This window comes from Oxyura jamaicensis, chromosome 1 (genome assembly GCF_011077185.1).
Source record: "Oxyura jamaicensis isolate SHBP4307 breed ruddy duck chromosome 1, BPBGC_Ojam_1.0, whole genome shotgun sequence".
In the NCBI taxonomy this organism is placed as follows: domain Eukaryota; kingdom Metazoa; phylum Chordata; class Aves; order Anseriformes; family Anatidae; genus Oxyura; species Oxyura jamaicensis.
In genome coordinates, this window is record NC_048893.1 from 95,890,209 (window position 1) to 95,907,741 (window position 17,533).

Genomic DNA, 17,533 nt, shown 5'->3' on the forward strand with positions numbered 1-17,533 from the left:
CAAACTTCCATCATAAAAAAAAAGAAGGGTAAAAAAACAAGCACACTGTTTATTTGTTTATTCTTCCCTTCCATTTTCTCCCACCAGGTAGTTTCTCTCTGTAATATCACCTCAGATATAGTAGAAATACTGAATAGCCAAAATTTCTCTTGTACTAAATATAAAAGAAAGAGGAACAGTAAGGAAGAAAGTACATTTTCAAAAATGTAGGAGAAAAAAAAAAAAGCAAGAAGCTTTTGTAGCAAACATTCATCACACCTGGGTCTGCTGAACTTTCTAGATAGGGTATGAAATCCCTCCTTTTCCATGTTATAATCACAGCTGTCCCAAGAGCTTTTAATACCTATAGTTGGTTTGGATGCTGCTAACTTTCATAGCTTAACAGGCCAGAGTAAGTGTTTCATGCAGTCTGGTATGCAACTCATGGGCTAAAACACTGTTAGAGACAAAGAGCACCAACTACCTTGCTGTTTTCCTGATACCTTGATGGTTATTCTGCCTTCTACCTGTAATGTTTTTCTCTTGATTTATGATTTGTGCATTCTTTAGTCCTTGTTTTAAAAGATAAATTAATGAGGTCCCAAATCAGAAAAACATCAGAAAGAATCCTAGAATCATTTAGGTTGGAAAAGAATTCTAAGACCATCAAGTCCAACCATCAACCCTGCATGGCCAAGTCTACCACTAAACCATGTTCCTAACCACCACAGCTACACGTCTCTTATTGGCTCATCCATCCTAGAATTTAGCAGTTAGAGGAACTGCTGGCCAAGGAAAAGTCCTGCTTAGAAGTATAAAATCATACATGTTTGGGAACTTATTATTTCTCTCTGCATTCTTCATGGTGGCAGGAAAGGCTTGTAAAGGCTGAAAACGGTCTGTATTGTGACAAAACCTTCACTAAAATCTGTATGTTTAATTAAGATTACAGCGTATCAGTTAGAAGACTTTCTTATTTTTGTTAATTTTACAGCTATCCACAGTGACGCTTTTTTAATTGTTCTTTTATTACAAGCACAGCAACTTTCTTTGCCTTTTTTGCTGTGAATAAGAATTTTAAAGAGCACTTTGACTAATCATACACCCAGGCCATAGACACAGCTCTGACATGTCAGGACTCTGAACTTATGTAGATATAAGTGAGGGTAAGGAGTGCAGAACATCTGAAAATGTCAGGCTTGTCTGTAGTGTCTGTTTCTTCTTCTATCAAAAAAGTAGCGAGAGAAAATGTCCTGAGAAAGATTTCATAGAATATAGAACAGTAGTGCATTTCTTTATTCCCTCTGAGCATATGCAATTTTCAGGTACATTTATGAGCAATCACACTTAATATGCATTTGTTCATAATTGATTGCTGAAGATTTAAATTTGTCTCTTGTTCCTTTATTATCCAGACATACCAATATTAAGTGACAACATTGTCTCCTGGCACAGTTGCAGGAAGTTTTACCCTTCGTTTTTTAAATGCTGTTGTATGTAAGCCAATTTAAGGTGTTTTGAGAATTGGTATCATTGCATTTTAACTGTTAGGGAACACAAGGATTTGGGGATTTCATCGTTGTTGTTGTTAGGAAGCTACATTTATGCATTATGGGAAAGGTCACTTTGAAAAACTGCACATGGCAAAAACAAAAACAAGCACGCAGTGGCATGAAATAACCACCGGACAACACAAAAGTGAGAAAAATCCTAACGCATCTTCATGATGAGCTACCATCAAAAGATTTTAGGGTTCATCTAGGCAAAGAGATCTTTAGTTAAGCAAAATAATGAGTACTGCTGTGCTTTTCATATTCAAAATGTCCTACAAAAATTAAGCCTTTAAAATACTTTTGTGAAGTGAAGCGTTATACTACTACCACTGTTTTTTTTTTTTTCCCCTTGGTTGAATATTTAAATGTCCAAGGTTGCAGAGAAGTTTGGTCAGGTCTAGGACTGCAGACTGCAAGCTTCTCCTGCAGTGCCTGAACTCAGACTGCAGTGGATGTTCTTCACTTATTTATAGTTCTCCCTCCATTGGTCACCACCTTCCTTTTCTCAAACTGATTGTCCTTTTTGACTTTTCCCTATCAGGTCTACAGCTTTCTATTGCACTGAGTGTGCTGACATTGAACAGTTAAGGCTGCCATAGGGCTGTATGTCAACCCTTACCTGGCAACATTTGTCTCTTCAGACCCCTTTCTCTCCTGCATTATCTTACAAGAAGATCAATCTCAGAGCTCAGCAAAACTCTCTGTTGAACATGCTTTGCAGAGCCTTGATGGAAGATCCAATTAAATGAATTTGATGACCCTTAAATTAGGCATAGCGGTCATGAGAGGGCCCCCATAGAGCCTCTACGTATGAGGGTAAAAAGTGACTCACCATTTCCAATATTTGCATTAGCCTTGGTAAGACAGCCTCTATGCCAGGAGGCCCAGGGGGTAGAGTGGAAGGAGGAATTGCATCACTCTTAGCAATACTGGATACTGCCAAATACCTGTGAGAAAGCAAAATGTCATAAATATAGACTCCATAAGTGACAGTGAGAGAGATCTCTACTTCAGAGGAAGAAAACCATCTTTCAGAAGTGTTAAACTGTAATTTGCAGGATTTCTTCAACTAACTGGTGATGATTCTTTAAAAGCTTAGAGGTTAGTGTCAGGAAAACCACACAGAATTCATATAGCAATATAGCTGGTAATATCTGAAGTTCTTTATAACAAGCTAATGACTAGTAAAAACTTTGTAGGATTTGTTACTCCAGAAATGGGCTCCACTTGAGGAGCTCAAGAAATTGAAGAAAACTGACTTAGTTTTAGTTAAGAGTCTGGTTTAATTGTGAATATAAGGTATTTAAAAGGCTAATGTGCTTAAAATTCAGCGAATATCAAAGGCAGTTTTTATTTCAAATCAGAAGACCAGTCAACGAGTCAAAAGAGCAAAATAAAAGGCAAAAAATTCGGGAAGATCATTGATTTGCTGGAAAAAAAAGAATGAAACTAATATATTTTCAGACATTATCAAATAATGTGGTAATTTATCCATAATATAATTCTACTAATGTTTGACCATGACTTGGTACTAGATGAGTTTCCACAGCACAAAGCTCTCTGGGGCAGGTTATAAGGATGGTTACAGTCCTGTTTGTTGTACCATCTACATGACATTATGGCCTAGGCCAGTCTAGGCAATGGCATAGTTTCTTGAGGTTGTCAGTGTAACTTTGGGAAATAGGGGTTTCATTATTGCTAAAGGACAGGCAGTGACCTCATGATACGAGGGAAAGTTCCTAACAAATTGTGAAATATAACATTAGTCTAGTATGTGTTGGAATATCATGGAAAAGTAAAAGCTATTTATTATTATTATTATTATTATTATTATTATGATTCAATCTATGTTACTGGTAGATGCAAGACTTACATTTTTCAAAAATTATTCTTCTCAGTACAGAGCATTAACCTTCAAAATGTAACTTATTGGCTGTAATAATAGACTTTAATTACTAAAGTGAGTGCATGTGCTTTCGCCTTTTCCCTTACTCTTGGCGTACAGATTTCTCTATCTCTAAGCAAGGCCTGGAAGCTGAGAAGGTGGAGTGGCCAGTATGAGCTACTATGGGAAGAAGAGTGTTCAAGTCCAGTGCTAAAGAGAGTAATGATGTACTTGACTGTTTCTGATTAAGCATCCAGCAGATGATCGGCAACAACTGATCAAGGCAGAGGCAAAGTAGTCCTCCCGCCTGGTTTTGCTTGCAAGTTGTTAGGGTAAGCATTGTCTGAATCCTTTTTCCTTCAACACATTGCATTGGATGTGGCAAAACTACATTCTATATAAGAATGTGAAAGTCTACTAGAGCTAGGATAATTTTAGGTATATCTTACAATACTCAAAAAGGTTTCTGTCTTTCAGATACTGTCCTAAGAAGTAGGAGTGGAAGATGACTTCTAGTTCCTGTTTGAGACCTTACATGCAGAGTTTCATTCCAAGTTAAGAAATTATAGTTAACAGAAAGTAGAGGTTGCACTTAGACACCTTGGAGATTGTTTGTTTGTTTATTTTCCTAGAGAAATAGAAGGCTCTGTTCTTTCCCAAACTCTAGGGCTTTTTGTACCGACCTTCCCTCTGCAGTCTGTCCTTTCCCCAGCCTTCTTTCCTTCCAGCTTCTGCATCCTCATATTTTCATTGTCCTTATCAGTTTAGAATTTCACAGCTGGCCCACCACCCGCTGTACATAATTCTGGCCCGAATGAGGAATGAGTGTCCTCTGAAGGGAACCTGGAAGCCACCTGCGTCCCCTTCTAATCAATATTTGCACCTTGTTATCTAGACATTCCTGGGAAGGCTGTCTACCAGGTCTTGCTAAGACCTTTTTTGTAGGAGAGAGGAGGGTGGATGTGGGAATCCTTGTTGGTGATAGAGTAATATGAATGTAGCTGTTTTATCTTCCATCATTTTGGCTTAATTACAATGTTAAGTACCCTGGGATAAGGACCTGGAGGTTCAGCACCTATACTGAACAAATATCTCCTAGGAGAACCTTACCTAGCCAGCAGGTATAGTCTGTATGGGATTATGATTTCTTTTAGCTTTCTAAGAACAGCTGAAGAAATAAGTTATGTTCAATCAGTAACTGAGGCTATCTTTGTAATAATGATTCCTATAAACTGATAATGGAGAGGAAGACATTACAGAATTGCATAAATCGGGACTTCTGGAGCCATTGATAAGTAGTTTACAGCCAGACTTTTTTTTTTTTTTTTTTTTTTTTTTTTTTTTTTGTAGTAGAATATCCCCAGGCACAGGGAAAAAATAGGAACTTGCCCCAGATTGTATGAATTAACCGTTTCATTTAGTAAACAGATGCCAAGCTTTTAACAGATGAGCAGGGTTGTCTTGTACATACCAGGAATTAATATTTCTAAATATAAGCCTCTATTTTACCCAATATAAAAACATTTCACATCTGCTCAAAATGCCAATGATCTCAATTTATGCATAACAGCAACTGCCTTTAAGGAGGTGGTTCCTGGTCCAGTAATTCTGGACCTGACTCTGTCTCTGAAGCATATTCATTACTTCCATTGCTTTTCAAGCCTCACAGTTCTTTTGCTTCAGGTCTGAATGTTTATTACCTCTTGTGGAAGTCTGCCTGTAACCAAAAAGCAGAGCTATCAGTTCCAACTCTTTCATCCTAGTAAGGGCATCAATATTGTGAGGGCTTTGATCTTGTGAAAAACAATGGAAAACGTCCTGTGGAATGCGTGGATTTTCTTATTATTATTATTATTTATTTATTTATTTTGTGTATGGTTAAAAATAGCATCTGCAATAATTCCACGACAAAACTAAAAGTGCCTTACTTATTCTGTGGAGGATGCTAAATCAGACTTTTAAAATAGTATCTTGTGCTAAGATAATTATTGGAAAAAATCATCTTTACATGAATTTGACAGCTGTTTTAAAAGCTCAACTGGCAGCACCATTTGCTATAGTACAGAAGACCTAGGTTCAAAATCATGCATGAGGTTTTGTATTCTCAAAACCAGCAGACACTGGAGGTGGCATAACGAAAATGACAGCCTTAGTGCAAAGGCAAACAGAAATCAATCTGTGATCTTGAACTGTTTGTTTTCCCTGTATAAAAGGGGCAAGGGCTTAGAAGTAGATAATACGTCCCAGAATGGCTTGATGTCCTTAGCTGGATGGGAACTCTTTTACTCCAAATTTACAGTGACTGCATTGGATATGCCAGAAAATGATGGATCAGTACAGTTTTATAAATCCCAAACACACAAGTATAGCTTTTCAAAAACAACTTACAAAGCAGCCTTCCAGGAGAAGAAAAAGTCCACAGTAATGACAGCACACTGACAGTACAGTAAAAAGGAATTTTTTATTCTAACTTCAGGGGTTGACAATGACCAGAAGGCAAATGCATAAAATAGGAAAGAAGAGCCTATGCTCAAATGTCATAAACTCCCTGCCTCAATTGAAAGAAAAATAAATATTCTCAAAATGTGTTTACTTTGCATAGGCATAATAATAATAAAATGATAATTTATCTGACCACAGTAAGTATTTCTGAGCTTGAAGCTGAGGATCTAGTGCTACATGACATTATCTGTGTATAAATAAATCCTTTTCAAATGTTCAATGCCATAAAAATAAATGAAACCTTTGACATCTGATGATGAGGAAGATTGCAGCAAAGCAAAAATGAAAATGAAGAGTTAATGAAGGGTTAAGTGGGTAGATGGTCATCTTTGTGAGCAATTTTTGTTGACAGTTTGTGGAAACAAAGCTGATTATTATCATTATTTCTTCTATTACTGAAAAAGAATTTTAGCAAATCCCAGGTATGACTATTTCGATATGAAATGAGATTTGCAGGCATAAATTGCACCCTCAAAGATCTCAATCTAATCTCAATATTTATTGAGATATTCAGATCTCAATATTTAGTTCTAAACAAACCTTCCTGCAAAACGTTTACTTATGTATTCTATTTTTTTTTTCAACTCTTCCTTTTATGTTATCAAATGCTTATGTTAGAAAGAAGGATTTTTGTCTGTAGATTTTCTTCCCCTGATATTTCCCATGTGAAGCTACAATCCTCAGATGGCTTGTATAAAGAGGATTAGAACATGTCATCACTAATTGGAGATGAGGATTTAAAGCAGGGATGGGCAGGAGAAGCAGAAATATAAGGTTGCCCCACCTGTCTTCATTTGTATGGCATGAATGCATTCCTTCTACCTCTACTGCTCCAGAAAGTTAGGCTGGCTTACACATCTGTTATTTATTATCTTATGGCAAAAGAAAATAGATCTTTGTTGAACATGCTGAAAAACTAACTTTTCTATTGAACATCTTTCCCAAAGATCCATTTCTGCCATGAGGCCTACACAGAGTTAGTTGGTTCATGAAACCACAAGAGAAGGAGAAGATATAAATAGATAGAAATAATTCCTTACCTAAAAAAAAGCTAGGTTGTGATTGTGGAATTATATTTTCCTGCTCCACCATTTTTTTTGTTTCTGTCACTTTGCAGTACTGTTGTTGATCTTTACATATTCCATAGGAATACATCCTCTGAGTATGAAAATAGTAATAGTAATAAATGCAAGACCCAGTCATCTGCAAATATTATTGTTACTTAATGTCAACAATGGGTAGTAATTTAATTAATATATTTAAAGAATTACATAAATAGCAATAGAACAAAATTATGTCAGCTTGCATTTCCCTTTGTTTTGCTTCAAGACAAATCAATTATGAAACACAAATCAAAGTAATAGATACACACTTAAAACAATTTTGGGTCCCAGACATTAATTAACCATGACTGAGAGAACTTTCTCTCATAAAGATAAAAGTTATATGATAAAGAACCTAAAAGATCACATGTGAAGCCGTGGACTATTTGGAAGGACACTTTATATCTTTTTATTAGCTCTAACATTCCTTGATGTCTAATGAGGTAAGGGAAAATAAGCAAGACCAAGTAGTCAGAGTTGCTTTGCTGTTCTCTGAATGGAACTTTCCTCAGTAAACTGCATATGCAGAGGAAAGAAGTTAATGCCCTTTCATTTTCTTTAAAAGGGATTTTTTCTTTCAAAGCCTGTTTTCTTCAGGCCTTGCAACAAGACAAAAAAGTGACTCAGCAGTTTCAAAATATGGCAGGACTGAGCCAGAGGTAATTTAATTATCTTCAGGCATCTAATGAAAAACACAGATTTTTGTCACAATTTTCAGGATTTGTCTGTCAAACCTTGGCAGATCAGGAAACTGGAAAGGACTATTTCTTGACTAAGCCTGAAGAAGAGTTTGAAGTTCATTTTAAAGGAGAAAGGATTTTGTTGTTGTTTTGTTTCAATTTCTACCTTAATTACTAAAGATAAGGGGGAAAAAAAAAAAAGAGTAAAACAAGCTCCTTGTCTAACCTATCAAGATAATTATAGCCAAAGTTTTACTTCTTTGTGTTCCTCCTATACCATATTTTGACCTTTTTGAGTGAATAAAATGATTTTTTTTTTTTTTTTTTTGGAAAGCAACCCATGATTAATTAAGTAAAGAACTTTGTTCTCAAAATTAAAGGAAAATAAAATTTCAGTTGTATTAAGTAGAGTTTTTGATGTAACATTTTGGTTCTTGATCATCTGAACTCATGATGAACACTAGTATCTCTCTGTGAAAGCAATGTTACTAAAATGACTTAGATTCTTTTGGTCACTTACTCAGAGTACTTCCAAAGAGAAAAGCACATAATAGTGGACAAGAAAAAATTCACGAGGAGAGTGCCTAGTATTTTAAAATTTATCTGCCACTTCTTGACTGGTATAAGAGGTATGATAAGTGTGCTGCCTCTCTGTGTGCTGACAGAGCAATGTCTTACATAGCAGAAATGCATACCTTTTTAGCAGGCAGCATCTGAGTCCTATGTAATAATCTTTTACCAAAGTGGTCGTATAGCTCAACCTTTCCTGGAATGGTGCCTCTGTTTTAATGTATAGCTGTTGGTGATACCGGACTTAGAGAAAGTTCTTGGAAAAAATAAAGTCCTGCTGCCTTGTCCCCAGTGAGTCACCGAGCCACTGATAATGACTCTGCTGTTGGTAATCAGTGCTAACAAAGTTTGGGGTATTGAACAACACAGTGGCTTTCCAAAGCCTACTTGGATTCTTTACCCGTTTTCTTTCCAGTACAGTTGCTGCTGTCGAAGTAGTCTTTGTGGAAAATTTCCTTTGTGGGGGCATAGGAATGGCAGTGGAACCTGCTGAAGGTAGTATTTTACTTCTGTTGAAGGCAAGTACATACCCTGTTGACCTAGCATAAAAGGTCTTGGGAAGCATTTCTATTATCTTTCACTGACTTGGATAGCTTTCTTTATGAGTATTTTTTGAAGACAAATGGCTTTGGCCAGCCTAAGCATGGAATATTTCCATCTTTCTTTGATCTGTTTTTCTGCACTGTTGGGTTGGCGTTGGAGCAAATGTAGAGAGTTGCTGCCAGGGAGGAGTACTTGAGCAGAATGCAACCAGAGTGGAAACTCTCACTCAGCCAAAACAATTTCTCACCAGTTTCCTCAAAGTTGTGAGAATGTACCAGAAGGATACATCACAACAACTCATATGGAGTAACACAAAAAGCATATTTGTAAGTGCAATTATTGCTGTGAAAGAAAGTTAAGATATGATTTGGGTAATTTAATGATGTCAGTCTCTATTTTCCAAACTGACTGGTGTTTGTAGGGTCCTGATGAATACAGCTCAAAGTATGCCATTTTCAGAGGTACCATCTCTCCTTTCAAAACCAGATCTATTTTATGGTGGTGTGCAATCAAATAATTCCTCTCCATTCTGCTAAATTATATTTCATTGCAGCCATTTGAAGTCATACCCAAAAGCTGCATCAGTTTAGAAAAATTAGCCAGCAGCCTGTCTGAGCTTAAATCTCAAGCCTAACCTTTTTATATGCAGTGATAAATCACTTGTTAACTTTCTACACAAAGGGTGTTGATGCATTTGAGAACATTATAGAGATGTTTGTAATTATATAAGGATAAAGTAGAACTTCTTTTATGAAGAAATTATTTTTAGTGCTATTTAAATTGGGGAATTTTGAAAAGTGTGCATTGGTTATTTTTGCTCTGTACCTTAATGCTGCACAAATTGTGTTTGTTTCTCTCAAAAAGAGAGTGAAGTGAGAAATATCTAGCTTTCTTTTATGTTGAGGAGGCAAAATGTATCAAATAGATTGCAGATTTAGATAAAGATGTCTGGATTTTATCTGAATTAAAATATTTTCAGGGACAAGCTTTCCAAGGTCTTTCACCTAATCATGTACTAAACCACATTCTTCTGTTCAGTAAAAGTGTCTATGCTTCACAGGATGGTTTAGTTTAAAAAATGAAGTCTTAGAGCTCAAAAACCATATAATTCATTTGCTAGTGCCAAGTACATAAAATCCCCTCCTCTTCCTTATCCTTCTCCAGTTTAGGGAGGCCAGCTTAGCATTCTGCCTGTTTTTGATTAAAGATGAAACACAAATCTGAACTGGCATGGTTATTCCAGTTTAAGTCACAGACTGTTGCTGCTATTATTTCTTCTCAGACACAAAAAATTGTCCATTCAACTTCCACCTACAGGCTAGAAATTCTTGATGGTTAACCATTTACTATGAGTAAAAACTGCTTTATTTCTCCTTTTCTCCATGGGTCATCTAACCTGTGACAGCTGAGACAACTGCACTATCTGCTATCCATTCTCTGTGGAAAGACTTGAAGTTTTCCTGTGCTCTCTTTTACTATGGAGCAGAAACTGAGTACTTTTTTTAATGTTAAGGATGGCCAATTGCACCTCATCTGTTTTCTTGTTGCTTAACTAAATTCACACGCACGTGCTCCTCAGATCAGTCAGAGATCAGTGTGTCTAAAGAAACATTATTTTTTTCCTTGTTAGAGTAGGTGGGGGTACCTATGCACACTTGAGCCTAGCTTGGCAAATTCCAAGAAAAAGGTGAATGATAGAGCAACACCTGCTTTTTCTGAAGATTTCCCCCACTGTAAAGAAGGCTAGATTTACTTCATTTTATTAAAAATTATGGGCTAATATGGAATGGGAGTCAACACATAAGCAAGTAGTATGTCTATGATAACTGAAAATCTTTGCCCAAGCTAAGCCAACTTTGTTAAAATGTCTCTGTGCCTTAATTTTCGGGCTTACAGAAAAACACCTGCAGGTTTTTACCTTATGATTGACACGGTTGTGAATATACAGGGAAAAAAATCCAGACTCTCAAGATGTGCAAAGTTCCCTGAGTCTTACATATCTGAATACTACTCAGCTCCAAACTTCTAGAGTAAAGCTCTGGCAAAGCTGCTGGATGCACATCAGCAGATCTTTGCACTGGTAACAAATTCTTATAGAAGCTGGTGATTCTCCCACTATAGTGTCTAGGCTTGCTGATGTGATCATAGTTGCTGGACTGGGACCTGTGTCCTCCTTCAGAGAAGAACTAAACAAACCCCCCACTGCCTCAACTTTTTCTCTCAGAGCTGTTTAATATAGAAAAAAATGACTCCACATAGCTAGCCTGCTGTGAAATAATGAGTTGCTGTCTCCAGTTGGTAATTCCTAGGTTCAGATTGACGCATTTACAGCTGAACATTTTAGGGTAGACTTACCACTTCTCTGGAGCAGATGTATATTACAGAAAAGTTGGGAATTTCAAGATATATCTCACCAATTTGCTATGTATAACACACCTGAGAAACTGAGCATCTAACAGTAAAAACTCATCCATTTTTAAATATATATTGAGAAGCTATACATTATAAATAGTAAAAATAGGTTAAACATTTTAAAGGAATTAAGTAAATCTTTGATATGTTAATGGCAGAATACACAAAATCTCTAACAAAGTGATAAATGTTCTTCAAAATATACAAATACAATGTTAATAACATTGCATATTCTGCCATTACTAACAAATTAAACAGGTAAGCAAGAGAGGTCATAAAAGGACAAGAGGATTGAATGAAGTCTCCATTTTCAGTAGATGGGATAAAGACAGGCAAATCTACTATCATCAACTATAATTGATACAGATTTCCTCACTCCTTTACAGCTTATGTAAAACAAATTTTCATTGTCATCAACATTCATTTACATTAAAAATGGTGGGAATGTACAGGTAATTAGAAAATCAGTCTTCAAAATCTGAACATTTGAAAGCAGAAAAAATGCAATTGAATTTAAGTACACAGTGTACATACAGAGGATTAGCTAAATCAATTTTATACTGAAAATATAGAAGTGCCTATAGAGCATGTTGTTTAGGGTAAGAGAATATTTTCTTCTATATATTTATAAGAAATGTATTGCACTCACTCCATCATAAATTTTCCACTGTTGTTTATAGACAATTCAAGAATTTGAAGCCAAGACTGGGTGCTGCAAAATTTCAGATAAAAGCTGTGAGGAAAGAGGGCAATATGCAGACCATCTCACCATTTCATATTCCCACAAAGAAAAACATCTTTAAGAAAAATGGATGTATAATGAAAAAGCACAGATGTGTTTTATCTCATTATTTTCCTCTCCTAAATCTCAGGCTCACACCCTCCTCCTTGGCTCCTGAAGACACAACTGTTTACTTTTCAATCATGAACAATGCTTCCCTTCCTGGAAAACCTTTTCCCTACCTTTTTGGACTTGGAGCATGGTAGTTATTTAGACTAGAAGACGTAGGGTCTAAGCAAAGGTCATCAGGTCATCTTATCCTGACTGGAGAGTTGAAGATTGACTACAAGCCTGAGTAAGCAGGAGAAAAATACTAATCGAGCTTTTGCTTTTATCAAGCTTTTTTTTTTTTTTTTTTTTTTTTTTTTTATTTTATTTTATGTGTTATATTTCAGGCTATCAGTCTTAGAATAGCAAACTCCCTAAGCAAGAAACTTTAAACAGCAATGAAACTAGTGTTTGAAGACAGGCCCCATTGTTTGGAACCTCTTTTAGCCAACGTAGCACCTGTCAAGAGCTGGACACCTGATTGTGTGTTTTCAGAAATGTGTGACATGATAGTTGCTGTCACCTCCTGTGATGCAGAGGAGGTCTGGCACTAGCCCCAGGGTGTTTGTTTTTGAAGACTGGGACTGCTCTGGGACTGCTCCTAGCAGTGCTGTCATCTCCATCTCTGTCAGCATCTGATCTGCTTGTGGGGACTGTAACATGGAGCAGACCAGTGTGCCCTTGGCAGCTTATTTGCCTAGGAAGGAGTGAGATGAGCCAAGATCTTTCCCTGTCCTCCTGGGCTTGTTCTTCTGGAGATACCTCATCAGGGCAAGAGTTACAACAAAAAGAGAGGGATCCTGCTAGCCCTTAGCTGAAGTGTAACCAGACCTGAGTTTAGGTGAAGCCACTGACTGCTGCTCATACAGGACATTGATGCCATCCTCCATCAGTCAGGGTTGAACTTACGGTTAAGGTTTTAGAGATAAGGAACTGCAGAGCAAAATCTGTTGCTGGTTACCAGAAGGGCAGTGTTGTGAGGGGGCAAATGGAGGAGGAGAAATCATTCTGAATATGGTAAGTGGCAAACAGGTGTATTTTCTGTGACGTCATACTATAGAGCATTACTTTTTTTTTGCTGAATTTTCTAGAAGCCTGAAGGGGCAGATTATACAAGTGCTCTGGTAATGGTGAGTGATTAATTTGGAGAAAACTGATTCCTGCACAGGGAGTTGGAAAGCTTAGGATCTGAACAGGCAGGTTTTTGCAGCACCCTACTAAATCTGTATGGATGTGACTTATATTGTTATTCACATAGAAGATCCTCCTCCACCCCCCAATTAATTTAGAAATGACTAATGGTTTCTAGGAGGCCCCCAGACAAAGATAGGACTAGGGCTGTCTCTGCAATGGCTGTCTAAGGTGATAGGAAGAAAAAAGTTTTACCGTTGAGCCTTTCAAGGCATTTAACTCAATAAAAGATATCTGTTCTTATGTCTCATCGTTAATTCTAGGTCAAGGAATGGTTGCTACAGTGTTCTTAATACCAAGGTTGGCACTAGGACTAAGATTAAGGCAATGGACTGGAGATCAGAAAAGATATTGTTGCTGTTAGACCCAGCAAGGCCTGTTATAACATAAGTCGTTGCTAGCCATGGAGTACTGTATGTATCACTGAGGACATAGTTAATGCTAGTGTTGGGTTTATGGATTATGGCTGAAGAGCCTGGGGAAATAAGTTTATTCCTAAATACCACAGGACCCACATGGCTAGATGAAGGCAGTCCCAGACAGGGTTTATGCTGTGGAAAAGGCCATTGCAGTTGGTTAGTGCCTTGACTAGTACTGAAGACAGGAAAATTTGAGGCAGAATATGCTCAAGGCTTGTTAGTGGCAGAGATAAAGTTGAGATTCCCAATCCCAAGGATGAAGGACAAGTCTGTCTGAGACACAGCAGAAGGAGGCAGAGGAGAAGGATGATGGTAGGTCACGGAGGAAAGTGCGGTAAGAGTTGCATTTGCTACTCTGGCTGTTGCATGAAAAATAGGAGAGAGGACAGGGACCCCCTGCACATTTGAAACTTCTGAGGCTTCAGCACTGGCAGACTTGGAAGCCGAGCATGTAAGCTGCAGTGCTGGCTTCATGTATGCCTGTAGCTGATGCTGCTCTGAGAACTGAGATTTATTGATGCGTACAGCAGAACCCTTAGGATTTTTGCTGACAAAATGAACTGGCATATGGGTGCTTTTCCAGGAGGAAGATGGCACTGCGCTCTGGTTGAGGTAGCACTTGAGGCAAGGATTACAATTGAGGAGCTTGGCAACAGGGTTTGACTAATTATGCTTATTGTTTCCTCCAAAGAGGTATAGCAGGTTACACCTCTGTGTGGCAGGTTAAGGAAAAGGTAGATGATAAAACAGAGCAGCTGGCTCCAGCTACACAGGAAGGACTGGGAGGAGGATAGGTGCAAGCAGGGGTGAGTGCCGGATGCTGCTGGTAAGAGCAAAGCTTTCAGGGGAGGCTGATAGAAGTGGGAGATATAAAATGAGTGGAAGAAGGAACATTGAAGGTGAAAAATGGGAGGGAACAGACAAAAGCAAAATGCAATTTCCTAGGACTTCTATTTTCATCCCTGTCCTCCTTCCTGTCTTTAGGGCACACCCTGACTCATAGCCTGTCCTCTCAAAAACCAAGCACAGTGCAAGCTATGTCTTGCTGTGTTGTTTACAGTAAATGCTTTGATGGCTGGTTAGAGGACCTGGTCATTTTCAGCATCCTGAGAACACTGCACCATCTTTTTCTTTAGTACTTTTTAGCAGAAGACAAAGACAAAACACAGAAGACCTTTTTTTTTTTTTTTTTTTTTTTTTTTTTTTTTTTTTGTTCTGAGCAGTTTAAGTAAATACTGTTGTGTGAATATCAGTCCTCCTCATTTACCAGAACAAGAATAGTGTGTTAAAGAAGTGTTAAAAAAATTATCCAGACAGTATAGTTGATAAAATGTGTAAAGGCCTATTTATATATATATATGTGTATCTATGTATATATTTGTATATAGGTGAAGGAATGAAACACTAAGTGTAGCCAGCTGTTAAAACCAGTTGCTTCTGGGATGAATAAAAGAAGCAGCAAGATACTGACTGTGAAGCTGATATAATACTGCAACTTGAAAACTAATTCAGGAAAGAACAGAATTTAAATAACATTTGGATGCAACAGCAGGAAACAGAAGGAACAGGTGTTTAACAGGATTTTTTTTCAACTGTTTAACCTCTTTGTTAATGCCAAAACCCAAACTCTGTGAGACTCTGGCATTATGTAATTTCTGTAGTTGTTCTTTTGACTGTTTCAAGCCTCAGAGCATTTCTTCTGCTGTTCATTTGTCTCTAGGGAGCTGGGCCTGTATCTCTAAGTACTTTTGATCTCCATTGTACGTGTCGCTTTCTCTTCAGGAGTAAGTAGGATTACATGGCTGTGAGTAAGGCCCAGCATTTTTTACTTTGCTCTGCAGGTTCACTGGAGCATCTGCAGGAGAGATTTTTAGATCTCCTTACAAAACTGGATGAAATATGTTGCCTAAGACCTAGAAACCAGGGAAGGCTTTTCTCTGTGATCATTGTAAAATATAAAAACATAAATAAGTTTTTTTGTGGTGCTTCAGGTACTGGTGTAGTCTTCAGGGATATCTCTTAGTTAAATAGGTCTCTCACTGCTGACAGCCTGCTGAGTGACTCGGAGTGTATAATACTGAAGTGGCTTTACATCTTGGAAGAAGCTTCTAGTTTAAGCTACCTTTTAGCAAAGAGCTCTTTCTCTCTAGGCTTTTATGTCAATTTTGTACTGTTCCTTGGGTTTAGGAAGTCAAAACAACAACAATAGAAACCCCACATATGCACAAAAAACAAAACAACCCCCCTCCCCCACCCTCCCGACAACTCTACAGTGACATCCATTTTAAAGAGGTGCTTTTTAATGATATGAGTGTTTACTTCATGACTTTAAAAAGTTCCTTCTTGAATTTCTGTGAAGGGTTCAGGGTCTGATGAGAAGAAATTATATACTGTTATATCTGTAAAAGCATTGGACAATAGACAATAGAGTACATACTTAATGTCAGATTTTGTCTGTGTGAACCTCCCACTCCCTTAAGCGCACCCCGTTAGACCTCTGCTTGGTAGGGACTTTTGCATATGTATCTCTAACTCTTTAGGCCTGTTCTCACAGAAATTCATCCCATTAGCTGCTGCTTTTTGTTCTTATTATTCCTCCCACTTCTCTTCCTCATTGCTTTCTCACCCAGTGTGCAGTCCAACCTGCTGACTGATGTTCCTCTTCCAACAAATTAGTGTTTTTGATGCTAGAATCTTTTTACTTCCCTTTCCTTGTTTTTATTTTTTTTTTCATAATAAGATTTTTTTTTTTTTTTTTTTTCTCCCCTGCACATACTGTTCAACTCTTCTTGATAATCTCACTGGTCTCTGAATAAAGAGATTAATCTTCTCACTCCATTCTAATATATGTGTATACAAGAACTGATTATCTCCTGCACCTTGCTAGCTCTGACCAGACTTTCTATCCAGGGCAGGGTTAGATTTGCTGTCAGGTCACTGAGTGCATCAGCACATTCTGCGACCTCTCTTTTTAAGCAGTTTGGCTGCCTGGGCCAAGAGCTATGACATTTGTTATCAGCTTATGGTATATTTTTAATTGGGTATTACTTGCTGGATGTTAGCTCCAGGGCTGCTGGTGACTTGCGTTTCCCTAATGGGAATCCTTTTCTTTTTCTTTTTTTTTTTTTTTTCTTTTTTTCTGGTGACAGTGCACCAAGGACACACTTGATTGTGCAGGTTCCAAGCAGACCTCCAGGATGTGGCTGTTTAAAGGGGAAAGCACAACTCAGAACTCAGATCTGAAGGGTCCATCACTGGATATGCTAAGCTCACAACTTCCCTCTTAGTCTTTAGCTTGAAGACATTTTGTGATCTGAAGTCAAAATGTGATCAGCAACATATGATAAAAGATGATCTCTTAGGTAACATGATCCAAATCTTTGCAGCACTTTGCTTAAAACCAGTGTTTTGGACTTCATTGTTAAAGTCTTATGAAGTCTGAAAAAAAAAGTTGAGTGTATGAGTCCATGTAAGCATTGGGCTTTATAGCATCACAGTCTGGAGACATGAAAGTGGGCAGTGAAGCTGTGTCACCACTAACAAAGTATTAAAAAGCAGTATTTTACAATTTCTTCCTCGCTGACCTCATTCTGCTCTTGGACAGCATGAAAACATATACTGCTCAGTATTTGAAGACATCTGCTGTCCTTGGGGCATGGCTGCTTTTCTGTGTAAAGTATTAGATGGTTCAATGTCCAGCTCCATTGAAAAAGAACACAAATAAGTGTGGTGCATTGAATGGGCCCTTTTGTTACTTCTATCCCATTTGCCAGTTTACAAGAGACTGTGTGTAGATCCTGATACCTTCCTATCTTGCAGGATGGTTTTGAGGAGCTCAGACATGACAGTGATTCAACCCATTAAGCA

The 17,533-nt window shown here is 37.7% G+C and overlaps 1 protein-coding gene across 4 annotated transcripts in view; it reads right to left on the reverse strand.

The window, feature by feature from the left end:
• HTR1F (5-hydroxytryptamine receptor 1F) overlaps window positions 1-17,533 on the reverse strand; it is a 119,181-nt gene that overhangs the window by 64,862 nt on the left and 36,786 nt on the right. For 3 of the 4 annotated variants that reach the window (XM_035315306.1, XM_035315308.1, XM_035315307.1), the window contains exon 2: window positions 2,365-2,479. The exons of the other annotated variant lie outside the window; for it this stretch is intronic. The gene's annotated coding sequence lies outside the window, so the exon portion shown is untranslated. The remainder of the gene's footprint in view (window positions 1-2,364; window positions 2,480-17,533) is intronic. 4 annotated transcript variants of the gene reach the window in all.